The following is a 16,782-nucleotide window of genomic DNA, read 5'->3' as shown; positions in this document are numbered from 1 at the left end:
TGACTTTCATAGCCTTCCCTTCCCTTCCCTTCCCTTCCCTTCCCTTCCCTTCCCTTCCCTTCCCTTCCCTTCCCTTCCCTTCCCTTCCCTTCCCTTCCCTTCCTTTCCCTTCCCTCCCCTCCCCTCCCCTCCCCTCCCCTCCCCTCCCCTCCCCTCCCCTCCCCTTCCCTTCCCTTGCTTTCCTCGCATGCACCTGTTTTATCTTCCGGAAGCCATCCTTCCATCCTTCCTGGAGCTTTCTGATCCGGTGATCCAGTGCCTTCTGCTCTGTGCAGCCCTTGTCTTGGTATCTCCTCTTTTCCGCTTTAACTTAATGTATCTTATGGCTTCCTCTTCCTAGGTTAGCTTCCTGATTCTTGAGTGCCACACCTTCCAGCAGCTTCCCTAAAGATAATACTTAGATAAAACATTTTGTATTGGGGGGGGGAGTCTCTCTATCCTTACAGATGATTACCATTTTATCAAATGTAAATTTGTTAATTTTTTCCTTACAGTTTTAGGGGCCTTGTCTCACTATTTCTAGATAACGTTTTTTTTTTTAATTTTATTTTTGTTGTTTTTTGTTTTCCTCCTCCACACAGGGTCTAGACAATTTTTTTGAATGGCTTAGTTGCTGAGGATGACCTTGAACTTCTGATCCTCCTGCCTCTACCTCCAGAGTCAGAAAGCTTTGGTTCCTCATACTGTAGGAGGAATGTATGTATATTTTTACATGCGAAATACATATATTTTCCTGTTCTAGAAACTTGTAGTGCCATTTTATCTTTTTTTCTTCCCCTTATCCCCCGCCCCACCTAGGTTTTCTCTGTGTAGCCCTTGCTGTCCGGGAGCTCACTCTGTAGACCAGACTGGCCTTAAACTCAGAGAGATCCGCCTGCCTCAGTCTGAGTGCTGGGATTAAAGGCTTGCATTTTTTCTTAATCTTCAATGTTTTGATATTTCATTCATAGTGACAAAATACCAGATTAAGAAAGGTTTATTTTTTTAAAGTATAGTTAGTATTTTTTGTTTTTAGAAAGGCTTTGTAGTTCAGGCTACCTCAAACTCAAAAATAGCCCTCTGACTCAGCCTCCCAAGTGCTCTGTTACAGATATGTGCTACCAGGTTCAATACGCAGCTCCCCTCGCCCCCTTTTTAAAAATTGTTGCAGGTGGCAGGGAACCAAACTGTAGTGTCCCAAGAGTGCAGGAAATGCTCTTAACCATGGAGACATCAAGCTTGGTGGCAGGTGTGTCTACCTACTGAGCCATGTCACCTGACCTTACTGTGCTTTCTCTTGCTATTACAAAACATATCATATGAGATAATTTAGAAAGAATGAAGAAGGGCTGGAGAGATGGCTCAGTGGTTGAGAGCGCTGACTGTTCTTCCAGATTACCTGGGTTTAACTCCCAGCAACCACATGGCAGCTCATATCTCTCTGTAATTCCAAGATCTGACACCTTCACACAGATACACATGCAGGCAAAACACCAATGCACATTAAATGAAAATAAAATATGAAAAACGAATAAAGCTCTGTTTAGTTCATAGTTCTTGGAGCATGCGACTAGCTCCTCTTCCCTCTCACGATGATGGGTATAGAACCAGGGACTTGACCACGCTAGCCAAGTGCCCAAGTGGTGAGACACACTCCTCCTTCTTCCCTTCTTTTCTTTGGATGGGGTCTTGCTCCATTTCCTAGACTGTCTTGAAACTTGCAAGTCTCCCTGTCTTAGTCTTTCCAGCGTAAGTGGAGATGGAAGGAAGGGTGACAATGTGACCTCGCTGGGCTTTCTTTGCCTTCGTGATCTCATTTTGTTCTCATTAGCTCTCACAGGCCTCCAGATAGCTTCCAGATTCGGCTTTGGGGTTAAGTTTTCAATACAGGAGTTCTTGGGAGACACATTTTTAAAAAGTCTTTGTGTGTGTGTGTGTGTGTATGGTATGTTAGTGCCAGCGTGAGCGTGCCGTGGTGCTCATGTTGAGGTCAAAGGACAGGCCTCGGGTGGTGGTCCTTGCCTTTCGACCTCGAGACAGGTCTCTTACTGTTTACTGCCTTACTGCCGCGTATGCCAGGCTTGCACACTTTTGGAGATGCTCCTGTCCCTGCCTCCCGACACCACTGCTGTAAGTACAGCCGCTCACGAAAGAGGCCAGCTCCAAGCGAGTTCTGGTACTGTTAGCCTAGGTCCTCCCACTGTGCAGTAAGCGGTTTATCCACTGAGTCATCTTCCCAGCTCTAACAGCAGTCAAGACACTGACAAACTGCTGGGAGGGGAATGGGGAGGAGAACCAAACTTCCAGATTATCTTTGTGGCCCACGGAATCAGGAAGTCGTTGTTATCATCAAGCTACCAGCGAAACACTGGACGTCTCTGCAGATATCTCACTTCTGGGGTAGCCCTGGGGTGGAGGACTGGAGACAGAAGTACAATCCAGCCAGCCTCCTCCTAATCATGCCGGACCAGGGTACACGCTGCTTGCTCTAGGGGACAGTGACTCTGGACTCCTGTTCACCACTTAAATCTGAGCACACAAGGAAGAGTTTGGAAGTTAAAAGTAAGCGGATCGGTTACTGTTAACAAAACAAACTTATCTAAAGACAACCTTATGGCCATTTTCACCCTTCTCTTGATCTAGATTCTCTCTGGACTTGAGTCTTTTAATCCACTTCATGTCGTGATTTATCTTTCCCACTCTCTTCTCTTAGTTTCTTTGCCTCTATTACTGTCTTTTGGATGATTTTTTCCTTGCTGTCTTCCAGTACAGAGCTCATCATTTTCCTCTTTATGACATACAGTCTAGAGTTTAACCCGAACGTTGACTTTTAAGAAAAATCACCAATTATTTTTACAATTCAATTTCCTTTTTGTTTTTTTGTTTGTTTGTTTGTTTTTTCTTTTTTGAGACAGTGTTTCTCTGTGGCTTTGGAGTCTGTCCTGGAACTAGCTCTTGTAGACCAGGCTGGCCTCGAACTCACAGAGATTCGCTTGCCTCTGCCTTCCAAGTGCTGGGATTAGAGGCGTGCGCCATCACTACCCAGCTCCTGAATTCAGATTTTTGTCCTTTAGGCAATACACACTGAGTATAAAATTGCATGTAGGCGAGTGAGACAACTTTGGACAGCTGCCCTCTAAAAACAGTGCTCTGGCTAGACCAGAGAGGGAGGCCTGGAAGAGCCATTCAAGGCTAGCAGCTGGCGAGAAGTCCAGGCGAGAAGCTGGTGAGGCCCGTCCAGGACCCATAACACAGCAAAGGCGATGGGAAGACTAGAGGGGCAAACCCAGGAGATAGGCGGTGACTTGTTAGATACATGGAGGGACAATTTTTAGTGTCTGCAAATCTGATGGAAGGTAATACAATCCACAGAGTTTAAAGAAATAAAGGAGAGCTGGGTGGTGGTAGTGGCGCACGCCTTTAACCCCAGCATTTGGGAGGCAGAGGCAGGAGGATTTCAACGAGTTCGAGGCCAGCCTGGTCTACAAAGTGAGTTCCAGGACAGACAGCACTGTTTCACAGAGAAACCCTGTCTCAAAAAACCAATAAATAAATAAATAAAGGAGAAAGTTTGTGAGGATTTGTCTTTTAAAATAAAGTTTATCCATTTGTTTGTTATGTTCATTGGTGTTTTGCATACATATGTATGTCTGTGTAAGGGAGTTAGGAACTGGGGTTACAGACAGTGTGAGCCATTATGTGGGTGCTAGGAATTGAACCCAGGTCTTCTGGAAGAGCAATCAGTGCTCTTAACTCCTGAACCATCTCTCTAGCCCTGAGGATTTGTCTTATTTAGAAGTTTTGTCAGTGGTTAGCTCTACAGGTCCTCTCTCAAGGTAAAGGTTCCAGTCCCATAACTGATTAAAAAAACGAGTGCTTGTGAGTCCCTGCTGGTGGGAACTGGAGTCTGGGCCCTGTAGAGCGGGAACTTAGCACTGGTGGGAACTGGAGCCTGGGCTCTGTAGAGTGAAGACTCAGCACTGGTGGGAACTGGAGCCTGGGCTCTGTAGAGTGAAGACTCAGCACTGGTGGGAACTGGAGCTTGGGTTCTGTAGAGCGAGAACTCAGTGCTGATGGGAACAGGAGCCTGGGCTCTGTAGAGCGAGGACTCAGGAGCATACAATAAGACAGGCAGATTTCCTCAGGTGGATGTTTTCTGCCTGTTAAGAGGGAGGTACCAGATTCTGAAGTGTGGGCTTACTGGGGGACATTCAAGGAAAGGGGAGAGCCCAGAGCCATGGAGATGCAATAGGGGACACAGTCTTTCTTTTGGTTGGTCAAAATCCAGCATATGACTTCTGTTTCTAATGGAGACACAATCTCCCCCAACCACCTATGTCTTCAGCATAGCAGTGTTCAGGAGGCCGAAGAGGTTTCTTTTAGCTCTTCACCCTTTTATCTACTCATCAGCTTTTCCCTGCTACAGAACCCCTCAGCTTTCCAGGCTGGGTGTGGCTGTCCCTCAGAACGACTGTTACCTTAGACGTGATCTGAGAAGGTTCTAGAAGCACAGCCCTGGAGTTGGAGGTTTCTGGCTTAGATTCTAGAAGTCTGATCTGTGAAGGGCCCAGACACAGCAAGCGGAGGGCGGGGAGCAAGCTGAAGCAGACGAGTCTGTTTTTCTAGGACCCCACTACACAGATGGGCATTACTGGTGTGACTGCTAACTTTAGGCTGAAAGAGAACAGGCTGCTATGACCTATGAAATCATAATCCCTCCCTACATCCCATAGATGGGGTCCAGAGAGGCTGTTACTTGTTCAGGGTCAAATCAAGAACAGTTTATTCTTCCTCCGTACTCCCAAAGGGTTTTAGAGCCACCTTAATGACCTTTGGGTGCTATGGCCAACCAGATATTGACACGTTTTTTGGGAAGGGGCTTGCACACCTCTTGGTCCCATGGGCGTTGTAGAATCTGAGCTCGGGGTCTTAAAGTCCTACATTCGTCTGCGTTCTCCCTGCAGGCTCTGCACCTGGGATCCGAAGAATGAAAAGAAAGCTTGTTTAGTAGGAATTTCTTCCCTCCACTGTTTGCTTTGGGTTTTTTTTTCCCATCTCCGTTCCTGGCTTCTAACTCAATATTTGGCTTTCTGTAAGCACTAAATATATATTTTTTTCATTTAACCTCCAGAAACATGGCTTCCTACCTGCTTCCCACCACCGGATCCCCAGCCTGGAATGAAAACACTACCCAGAGGGCACGGCAGCACGGCTAAGCGGGGGCAGTTCCGGGGAGGGGGGAGGCGCAGCGCCAGGAAAGGGGAGCACTCACCCACGCGGGACATCTCTCGGTCCCAGGCAAGGGAGCATGCGAGGGAAGGAGGGAGGGTGAGAGGTGGGCAGCCACGAAGTGGCTTTCTTTTTCTTTTCTTTTTTTTTTTTTTTTGGTTTTCTGTACCCTTTACTGCACCCAGGGCCCTGCTCCTGTCCAGGCACAGCACTACTTCAGGTGCAGATTTTAGGGCCAGGGCACACGAGATCTCCCGTTACCCACTCTCGCGTCCCACCGAGGCTGCACCCGGGGGTGGCTGCACCTTTCTGCTAGCAGTAAACAGTCAGGCGTGAGCTGAATGGAACCTGGCAGTGGAAAATTCCCTTTGCGCAGCCTCGCCGGCAGGGGCTGAAACTGAAGCCACAGCTATTGACCAGCCTGGCCGCGGAGATCACTAAAGATCCTGCTGGGAGGGGGTGGCTGCTTCTCCATCAGAGGTGGGCCAGGAGAGTGGGACCCCAGCTCAGCACCACCCTAGCCCCTGCCTTGAAAGAATCCATCCACAGTCGCACTTGGTTTTCCAAGTCTACGGACCTGGCAGTGCGTGTGTCTGACCAGGCAGGAAAAACGCGAGACAGCTCCTTCCTACCCCCTGATTTACAACCTTGCTGTGTTTCTGAGAGAGGCCGACTGGCCCTGCAGTTCGGTGGGGGCAGGCTTGCTTCCTGCCTGGGTTGGAGGCTACTCAGGAACAGAAGTGGTTTTTGAGTGGCATCCTTCCTGCCTGAATTGCTTCCCTCTGCCGGCCCCAGATATGCTGGTACCCCAGCGGGCCAGCTTGCCTCTGTGTGTGTTTGTGTGTGTGTGTGTGTTGTTCAGAAGTCTTGGTGGCCAGCAGGGCCTTTCTGACCTTCCTCTGTGCTCTTGTTTCCTCTCTCATTTCTTCAAGTGTCTGTCAACTGCTCCCTAGACACCAAGCATAGTAGAAACTGCCTAGAAACCAGTGAAATCCCTGGCCCTGCATTCGCTAAGAGAATCAAATTGGAATGCTAACCTCTGCAACCGCGAAGTTGAATGCTGCTAATGAAAACACAAAATCTGTTTTATTTCCTACTCAGTCCCTAATCAAACCCTGCTTGGATTCTGCCCCTCAGATCAGCCAAGTCCAAGCCCTGTATGATCCATTGTCAGGCGCGATGGTTGTCGGTGAGGCAGGTGATCTACTCTTACTGCCAACTCTGGGTTAACTCTCCCCAGGAAGTGAGCTGTTGTTGCATAGGTCACAAGTGCTGGTCTTAACCTCCCAGGAGAGGGATCCAAGGTTCTTTTCTCTAATGGTAATGGATTTGACCTATCAAGCTAAGCTTGGAGGTCCCTTGTCTGGTTCCTGTCCCCAGAATGTGTGCTCAGCCACATTGCTGTTTGCTTCCCTGTACCCAAGCTTTCCTCCCAACCAGCTGGACCACCAGAAACTCTCCCTAGGCGCTTCTTCCTTCTCCAACATCCAGGGAGAGCCCGTTATTTGCAGGGCACTGATGTGGGTGTAGGAGACCCAGTCCTGTCGCCTGGAGCTCACAGCTCCTTGACACTTGGAGGTCACACTCCCTTCTCACAGTCCTGTGGGTGAAAGGGGACCTGGAGCTACACAATCAAACTCAGAACCTTAATTGTTTGCCCACATTCAACTGGTGGTAGCTCCTGGGGTTCAAGTTTCTCTCTCCCTTGCTACTGTGGCCTTTGACAGTTTTTTTTTCCTCTTTCACAAATGGCCAGCATCAGGTTGCAAAGATCACACATACAGAGAAGGCGCTAGAGAAGATTCCCTTTCTCACTGGCATGGGGTGTGTCCTGTGTGAAGCTCCCCAGTGTTGATTGGGATGGGAAGTCCTACTTCTATTCCCTCCTGCCTGCTTGGTTCCTTTTCAGAGTGAGGTGTGTGGGGGCAGGGCTGGGAGCAAGGGGAGGATGCAGACCACAAGAGTGGGAGAGCCACCCAAGACTCCCGTCTGTAGCGTCTCAGTGGGCAAGGCTGGGCTTGTCATCTCGCCCCAGCCGCTGGTGGAGGCAGCACAGACTTGGTGACAGCTTCCTCCGAAGAGATGAATGAAGCAATTGTGTACTTGGTGCAGAGAAGATTCCAGATGGAGGAGATGTTTTCAATGACAATAACCCCCGAGATGGAATATTTTCAATGAGTCAACAAACAGAGATATTGGCACTGGCTTCCCTTTGGTCTTGTGAGCACTTGCGAACCTCCGGAGGTATTCTTGGCACGAAAGGCCCTTGTCTAAAAGCTTTTATTTTCTTCTTCATCTTGGCTGCTCCTCCCATCTCCTGCAGGGATTCCAAACTCAGATTCTTAGACAACAAAGGCAGTCATCAGAACCCCAGTGGGTGAGTTCTCAAGCGGGCAGGAGAGGTTTCTCATTGACTCTATAGCCCCCCCCCATTTTTGCCTTTTTTCCCCCCAGAAGCATCAGATGACTCCTTTAAGAGGACCCTTGGAAGTTGCACCACACCAGCTAATAGTTTAAGAGGATAGCTAAGGGTGTGTTAGTCCTACTAGATGTCTGACCGGTGGCTTTGTAGTTTTTACAGCTTCTGGAAACTGGGGGTGGGAGAGTGGGCAAGCATGCTAGAGAGGGGCGTGCAACCTAGGAAGTTTGTGTTGTTTAGTCCACAGCGAAGGACAGGTCACTGCGAGGGGCCTGTGTGACACCGTTGGGATGGGAGGTGAAGAAGGAATGAGGATGAGACAGACTGGGCGGACATCCGCAACGCAGCAGGAATATGGCGGGAGGTTGGCGGAGGTGAGATCTGGAAACTGTTGGTTCTGGCTTGGCAACCATCGGGGAGAGAGACCTCTCCCATCTCTGAAAGGTTTACAAGCATTTTCCATTTTCCACCTTGCCTAAACAAGATAGCCCAAGATGGGTGTTCCTGGTTTTACCGGCACCCAGGGACTGCCCTGAGATTGACGAGATTGACTGAGTCGGGAAGTGGGGACCACTCTCCAGTTCCAGGAGTGTCTTCTGCTTGACCTGTGGTTGCGGCCAGACCCGTGCCCTCTCGTTGACACCAGAGATGGTGCTCCTGGGGGTGGAGGATCAAGGTCAGAAACAGAAACTGTAATTAAATCTTTTTTGGGCCTCCCTCGTCCCCAGCAGAAGGTTATTCTTAGTGCTCAGTGAGGGGGAGGAGAGGACAGAGGCAGCTTTTGACCTTGTGGCCTCCTGGTGATTGATAGAGGTTAGGGACAGAGCTATCCTGAGCATTTTCTGAGTCCAGAAGCTGCAGAACGTGCCGCTTCCATGGCAGAGAGCAAGGCCAAAGCGCCGAACATCAGTGTTTGCCCAGGCTCTAGACCGCTGACTTTGGACCTCGGGGTTGAATGTGGGCGGTCCCCTGGAGAAGTTCTGCTTGTGTAGGATGAGGCAGGTGTGCCCTGTATTCTCCAAACCGGTGTCCCTTGTCTTTCTTTCTTTTTCTTTCCCTGAGCCGGTCTGAAAAACCTGCTGCTTCCTAAACCTCTTCTAACTCTGGACTGGAATCAGGCCAGAGCCCACATTCCTGGCCAGAGAACCAGGGGTAAGATAGCAAAGGCGGTGGTTTAGCTGCTAGGCCATGCCCTTTCTGTAGCGTTTTTCCAGGTGCATTAGAAAGAGTTGTGTTTTCTTCCAGCCCCTTCCCCAGGTGAGCTCTCTTCTCTGGCAATCTCTTAGCCCATTCTTCTTCACCCCACAAGTGGATCCACCAAGGAAGCCAGCCAAGAGTACAACTTGGTCTGGCCTCCTGCAGAAAGGGTTCCAGCGCCTCCCATTCAGCCCAAGCCAAGGCCTAGAAGCGATGGGACTTGGGGTTCAAGTTCTTGGAGCTTACACTACAGACACTTCATGTTCAAGAAGAAAAATTACTATCCACTGTGGATTTGCCTCCAAAATGAAGACCATGGATCCTGTTCCTCTTGGCTACTCCTCCGGGTTGTGTTCTCGTCCACGTGGGTTTTTATAAACAGCAGAGCTCCATGTCATTGGGGGCATCCCTCCCCTTTAGTTCCTTCCTCTTTGAGCTCCCCTCTCCCCACCTGCAGAACCAGCTGGAGCCTCCAGTATTTCCCACACATGTATATACAATTTCCTTCCACAATTAATGGCTAGCTGTCTTGACTGGGACAGCCCTGTGAGGTCTCCCTATGTCAGATGGGAGGCTAGTTCTTGAAAATCTTCCCTCTTGATAGCTACGGAGGGTATCCAGCCTGACTTCATGTCTACAGGGCCTCTTGCTGTATCCCCTACATCACCCATGTCTGGCCCTGCTGTCTCCTCATCTTTCCTCTTTAATATCTTGCTCTAGCCTTTCTACCCCATCTCTGGCCATTTCTAGCTCTGCAGAGACAGACCACCTACACATGGGTTTCCTTATCTTTTTTCCCTCCTTTGACAGGAGGATCTTACTATGTAGTTCCTGGTCTGGGGCTCACTATGTAGATCAGGTTGGCCTGGAACTCGCAGAGATCCACCTGCCTCAGTCTCCCAAGTGCTGAAGTTCAAGGTGTGCACCATTTCACCCGATCTTTTCCTCTTCACTCTTGTTCTCTCATTATTAAGAGCTGTATTGAGAGCTGGTGATTTTTCTAAATTTCTAAGTGGCTCTGTCATCACAGGCTTGGAGACCCCAGCAGTTCTCCCATCTTGACCCGGATGTGGCACACACCTGTAATCCCAGCTCTCTGGAGGCAGAGGTGGGTCATCTCTCTGAGTTCATGCCCATCTTGGTCTTCATAGAGAGTGCTAGGCAGGATTACTTTGTCTCAAAACCAAACCAAACCAAACCAAACAAGACACGACCTAACTGGGCTGCATAGTTTTTTTATGGAGAGATGCAGCTTAGCAGTTAAGAGCATTTGCAGCTCCTTCACAGGACCTGAGTGTTCCCAGCACCCTCATGGTAGCTCACAACTGTTAGTAACTCCAGTCTGTGTGACCCTGATGCCCTTTCCTGGCCTCCGTAGGCACCAGGTGTGCCTACATGTGATGCCCAGACATGCGTGCATATAGGCAAACACTCACACACATGATATAAAAATAAACCTTAGTTTATGCAAGGCTCAGCTACCCTCTAGGGATTATGATTTCCAGGAAGAATTTCCTAATGAAACCCCAACACCTACATCTCAAACACAACTTCTGAGTGTCCTTTGGCCTCTAGTTTGGGCAGCCTTCTGCCATCTTGAACACACATTTCTTTGGGATGCCGACTGTGATCGCCGCCTCGATGCACGGTCTGTCTTTTGATAGTAGGGGAACTACCCTGTTTTTCAGATCAGGATTCTCCTCTTCTGCTTGTGTGCTTTGTGGAAAATCAGCCCTCAGCCGAGCTCTGTGTCTGGGGAAGTAGCTTTGGCCTAAGCTAAGCAGAGCAGAGTCACCGAAAGTGGTTCCAGGGAGGGGGTGGAATCAAACGCAAGCCTCTGGCTGAGGGAAGCGTTCCTTGGTCATTTCTGGGTAAGAGGTTTTCTTTGCCTCTGGGAAATCTCCGAGTAGGACGGCTTTCCTCTGGATCTGGAGGGGAAGTAGCGACGAGCTTGGCAACCAGCTTCAGGATGAAGTTGTTCCTGGAGAAGTTAGAGCCAAAGCTCAGGAAGAAGAGACTGGGTCCTGATGTCGCTAGCAGAACAGATGAATGGAACTGAACCTGAAACCAACTCTGACCTGTCTCTCCAGTCACGTGTGTCTTTAAGTAACTGATTTTATTGAGACAACTCTTAACGATGTAGGCCTAGCTGGCCTGGGGCTTCCTCGGGCTGACCCCAGACGTGTGGCAGCCCTTTCTGCCTCTCCCTCCCAAGGTGCTTGGGTTGCAGTGGAGCCATGACATCATTTTCAGCTCTCCTCCGTGATTTCTGTTTCTGTTATCATTGACAAACTGGATTGCCTCATCTATCACTTCATTTTGCTATTCCATTTAAACCTGCCACCTCCAAGATCTAGGCAGGAATCCCAAATCCACTTGTCCCTCAAACTCAGCAAATCCAAAGTTGATCTTAGTCTTGTTCGTTGGACCTGGGACCTTACGTAGCCCAGGTTGCTCTCAAACTTGCTCTGTAGCAGTGAACAACCTTGAGTCCCCCATCTTCCTGGTTTCAATTTCCCAGGTGTGGGGATTGCAGGCATGCGCCACCACGCACAACTCCAACATCACAGATCACTGCTGCTGTTTGCAGTGCTGGAGCCTGAAGCCAGGGTGCTAATCAAGTGCTTTCCCACAGGGCTGCATCCTCATCCCTAAGCTGACCTTTTAAGTCACGCCCCACCCACCTGCTTCTGGTTCCATACTCCCGACTTTTGCTCATGGCTCCTCAGTCCTTCCTGCTGTCCTTGTTAGGAGCTGGGTGTCGTCAGACTCCTTGCATATCCCACACCCAGTAAGACACCTCATCCTGTTGATTCTCCTCCTTCATCCCATCTGATCTGCCCCCATGTCTTGGCCTACTTCTGCATATTGAGTCACTTGTCCATCATCCCTTATGCCTTCCAATGCAGGCTCCTCCCTGAGGCCAGTCTTGTAGGTTACAACAGGGACCACTTATGGCCTCTGTCCTGGTGATTCCACTCTGTCTTCTAGATTATGTCTGTTCAGGCCTTCTGCTCTTCTGGAAGGTTCTACGTCTCTCAGGCCTTTGTGTCTTCTGTTTCCTTGGTGCTTGCCTGTTTCTTTCTCCAGGGACACTCCTGTCCTGGGGCAGGGTTGGCTGCCCACTCCTATACCCACAGGTCCATCTAGCTGGCTACCTGTCAGTCCTATCATGTTGTGTTGTTTTTGCAAGGTGAGCAAGGACACCATGCCCCGTGTTCCTGTTAATCTCGATCTTCAGCATAGTCCTTGGCTTGTAAGAATTACTCAGTGGGTGTTCATTGGGATGAGTGAGTAAAATGGACCCTCATCCTCACAGCCCAGTCTCTGTAGCCTTTTCTCCTTCTGGCTCTCAGATATACTTCCTCTGTTTGGGGGACATTGGGACGTGTCTAAGGGACTCCCGAGCTGTTTATCTGTGCTCACAGTTGTTGCCAAAGGCAGTCTTTAGGAAGTAGCCCTCCTTTGGGTCGAGGCAGATGAAACGGGCCATGGAGGACCCCAAGGGTCAACTTCTGGCAGCAGCATCAGGTGTGAGAAGGAACTGGGATGTTTCTTCAGGAATTCTTGGGTCCTTGAGACCACTTTGGTCCCTAGAATTCCTAGCAAAATGCTGCTGTGTTTCACTTTGGGGCAAATGTACTAAAACTTCTAAGCTGTCAGGGACCCGGCAGGGAGATACTGAGGAAGATTAGGTCTAGTTATCCTCTCTCTGCCCCTCTTCTTTTTTTTTTTTTTTTTTGGTTTTTCGAGACAGGGTTTCTCTGTGGTTTTGGAGCCTGTCCTGGAACTAGCTCTTGTAGACCAGGCTGGTCTCGAACTCACAGAGATCCGCCTGCCTCTGCCTCCCAAGTGCTGGGATTAAAGGCGTGCGCCACCACCGCCCGGCCTCTGCCCCTCTTCTTACATACCTACTCCATCCACCGTGAGTTGCCTCCCTCAGAAACCTATAAACATCATTTCACTGTGGAGGCAGGAGGGCTGTATCACTCTTAGGCAGGCTTGGGGACCCTCACACTGCATGTATCCACGAGGCTATAGAAACGAAGTGGGAACAGAGGGAGGAGGAGCCTGGGGCTGTGGGGGGGACCTGGACAGCTGAAGCTGATGAGTGGGAAATGCATTGAGTTGTAAATTCTGAATTATGACGGAAACCGCTGACCGTAAGCACATGATGGGCAACTCCCCATGATGTCGAATCCACCTACCTCCTAGTGGCCCGAACTCACTGTGCTGTGTAACCTTTCTCTAGTGGCCCCTTTAATGAGGTCCTGTTCAGGCCATAGAGGCTGCCTTTCCATTCAGTGCCCAAGGGGCCCCACCTGCAGCAATTCCTCTTCCCCTCCTACAGCTCAGAGTGTCTCGGCTCAGGTACAGAGCCTTGGCAGGGCTGACATCAGCAGGGGTAGAGAGCTGGACAGCTGGGCCCTGGCCGTGCAGCGGGAATGTTGCGTGCTCCCCACAGATGATATGCCTCATAATCCTCCTCCAGGTGGGGACGCGATGCTCTCTATGTGGGAAATGAGAAGGATGCAGGCCCCAAAGGACGAGGAGCAGAGATGGGGAAGAGAAGAGAAGAAGCAGGACTCAATCACTGCAGCTCAGAACCACTCTGAGTGCTTGCTGGCTGCTCTATAGCCCCCAGTTAGCTGCTGCGACTGCCTGGGCCTCTGCCTGCCTGCCTGCCTGCTCCTGTGTCGGGGACCACTGTGATTCCCTGTCATTCCCTTCTATCCTGCCTGCTCCTCCCTGCCGCCCTCCCACCTTCCCTTATTCAAGTACCTACCCCTTTGAAGTTTGTAGAATTGCCATTCCTAGGGATAGCTGAACTTGGCTAACACTTCTCAAAGCCTAAAGGCCCTTGGGGAATTCATTATTGGTGGGTCTGACAGGCTGTGTCCTGAAAGGAGGGTTCTCTGGGGGCCATACTGAATGGTTGTGTTTGAGCTTCTCTCTCCTCCTGCCTGGCTTACCTTAGATTAGGCTTGGCACTGGGATGCAGAAGGGCTGAGACCCTGGTCCTGTCTGGAGGAAGGCCTTGTTTCACACCATCTCTGCACAAGGACCGGTGTTTCCTCAAGAGGAGGAAGCAGGTCTCAGGTGCGAATGAAGATGCCAGGGAGTTCTCTGCTCTTTCTGGTCTCTCTGGTGAACACTCTTTGAAGGGTGTGTCACCGTTGCCCAGGCTTCAGCAACTGTGGAAAGATTTGGAGTCAGGGGCCAAGGCCAGGGCACGTGGTGGGGGTGGGGTGGGTGAGGGGGCTGGTGGGAGCCGTGTGGATGAACGAGTCTCCGTGGGACATGTGGGCCTGAAAGTTCTCAGGTCTATGTTTTCCCCAAGTTAACGTGGAAAAGGCTGACGAGGGAAGAGCTGGATGCAGTCTGGCGCAGCCTCAGGTGGTTCCCCGAGCTGCCGCTGGCTTTGGCCTCCTCTGTGCATGGGCTTGTGTCCTTGGGCAACCCTAGCAGCCCTTAACCTGCCCACTCTGCCCCTTATCCCCACTGGAAATCCTGTTTTCATCCGTACCCCCACAAACCTGGCTGTGTGTGACACATGGGACCAATATTGTAATTGACACTGGCCAAACAGAAACGTGCAACTTCTTGTGAAGAAATTAATAAAACGGTAATGGGAGAACATTAATCCATGAAGGAAGGGGTCCATTGTACACACCCCAAACTAGCCCTGTCCCCCTGATATTTGTTTCACTAAGGAAGGTTCTCCAGCTTGAAAACAACTCAAAGCGAGAGTTTTTAGGCCAAGCATCTTCCCCACTGAGGGCTGGGAAGATAAACACTGAAGCCCGGGAGGGAGCTGAGCTGAAAGAGGTGGGCTTAATAGATTTTTGTTTCACTTGAGAAAAATGGACTTTATTTGGGGAATAGAAAGGCCTAAAAAATTTTTTTTTGACCTTCAAGCATTTTTTTTAAAGACAGTATCTCTCTATGTAGCCCTAGAACTCACTCACTATGTAGAGTCAAACTCAGAGATCCTTCGGCCTCTCCATCCTGAGTGCCAGAATTGAAATCATACACCACCATGTACAGCCAACCATCTGATTTTACAGAGTATTTATCTTTATTTGTGTGTGTGTGTGTGTGTAGCCCAAAAGGAGGCAGGCACTGGGTTCCCTGGGGCTGGCATTTGAGGTGGCTGTGAGCCACCTGACAGGTGTGTTTGCTCTTTTGCTAGAGCAGCAAGTGTTGCATCGACTCTCCAGTCCCCACCATCTTATTTTTTTATTTTTTATTTATTTTATTTTATTTTTTTTTTACTATTTAAGAAAACTTTCTTAAGTGTGTTCCACGTGTTTTGGTCACATTCACCATCCCGCATCCAGATCCACTCCTACCCATTTCCCCCTTTCGAGATTTATGCCTTTTCTGTCACCCACTGAGTTCAGTTTGTACCACCCATGTATGCATGGGTGGTAGGGCCACCCACTGGAGTGTGGACCTACCAGGAACCACCTCCAAAAACGTTTTCCATTGTATACTGTATGTGTGTGTGCGTGTGTTGGTACACATCTGTAATGCTAGCGCCGGGGAAGCTGAGGCAGGAGGATTGAGAGTTCAAGGCCAGTTTAGGCAATGGGACTCTGGTTCAAAACTAAAACTAAAGGCTGCCAAAGCAAGATTACCTCGGAGGTGAGGTTTGGAGGTGGTGCTTCGTGAGAGAGGAGGTAAGCGCAGGACTCTTGGGGACCGTAAGATCTTGGGGAGTGACTCATTCTGTGCTGTTTCTGTCCAGTCAGTCCTCAAACCTGGATTTTCGTTGTTATTGTCTCCAGGGCTGGGCACTGAAAACAGGACCTTGCTTATGCTAGGGGAACATTCTGCCTCCGAGCAGCAGCCCTGGCTCATTGTTTTCACACTAGAACTGAAATGTAATATTTTTATGCCTACCTGTGTTGTGGTAGTTTGAATGTAACTGGACCCCATAATCTCACAGGGATTGGCACTAGTAGAAGGTGTGGCTTCGTTGGAGAGGGTGTGGCCTTGTTGGAGGAAGTGTCACTGTGGGGTGGGCTTTGAGATTTCCTATGCTCAGGATACCACCCAGTGTCTTAGTTGACTTCCTGTGGCCTGAAAGATGTAGAACTCTCAGCTACTATTCCAGCATCACAGCTGCCCGCACACCACTGTGCTCCCTGCCATGATGATAATGGACGGAACCTCTGGAACTATAAGTGAGTTGCCCCAATTAAATGTTTTCTTTATGGGCTGGAGAGATGGCTCCACAGTTAAGAGCACTGACTGTTCTTCCAGAGGATCTAGTTCGATTCCCAGCACCCACATGACAACTCACAACTGTCTGTAATTCCAGTACTAGGGGACCCAGCACCCATGGCAAAACACCAATGCACTATATATATATATATATATATATATATAGTTTTCTTTGTAAAAGTTGCCATGGTTATACTGTATCTTTACAGCAATGGAAGCCCCAGCTAAGACATATGCCATGTACTGTCTTCTGTGTGTACGTGCAAATGTGTATGTGTGTGTTCATGCGTGTGCCTATGTGGGGAGCTAGCAGTCACCTCCAGTGTTGTCCGTCACGCATCGTCCACCTTGTGTTTCTGAGGTGGTCTTTGGTTGGTGTGGGACTTGTCGATTAGGCCAGACTGGGCGTGCAGTGATCTGCAGGGGTGTGCCTACACGTGCAGTGATCTGCAGGGGTGTGTCCATTTTTGCCTCTCCAGAGCTAAGATTACAAAAGAGTGACATCATACCCCGCTCTTGTTAGTGGACACTGGGGATGAAACTCGGGTCCCCGTGTTTACACGGTTAGCATGACCTAAACGTCTCTCCAGGCCTGTTCTGCACGTCCCCCTCTACTTTTAGATGTCGTTTAAGTTTGGAGATAGCCAAGAAGCCTTTTAGATTGTACTAGCAAGGTTAGTTGTTAGAAATCAAAAGGACAAAACCCTGGAATTTAAGAAAAAAAAAAG

The 16,782-nt window shown here is 49.6% G+C and overlaps 1 long non-coding RNA gene across 1 annotated transcript; it reads right to left on the bottom strand.

Moving 5' to 3' along the window:
- Positions 1-247: 247 nt before the first annotated feature.
- Positions 248-5,325, bottom strand: LOC142856884 (uncharacterized). The gene is made up of 3 exons (XR_012911738.1): positions 5,252-5,325; positions 4,868-4,952; positions 248-384 (listed from the first exon to the last, which is right to left on the bottom strand). It is a non-coding gene; the product is annotated as an uncharacterized LOC142856884 (long non-coding RNA).
- Positions 5,326-16,782: the final 11,457 nt, after the last annotated feature.

The sequence above is a fragment of the Microtus pennsylvanicus genome, chromosome 9, assembly GCF_037038515.1.
Source record: "Microtus pennsylvanicus isolate mMicPen1 chromosome 9, mMicPen1.hap1, whole genome shotgun sequence".
Classification (NCBI taxonomy): Eukaryota; Metazoa; Chordata; class Mammalia; order Rodentia; family Cricetidae; genus Microtus; species Microtus pennsylvanicus.
Note: the sequence above shows the minus strand (reverse complement) of the source record. Positions and strands in the feature narration are given on the sequence as shown.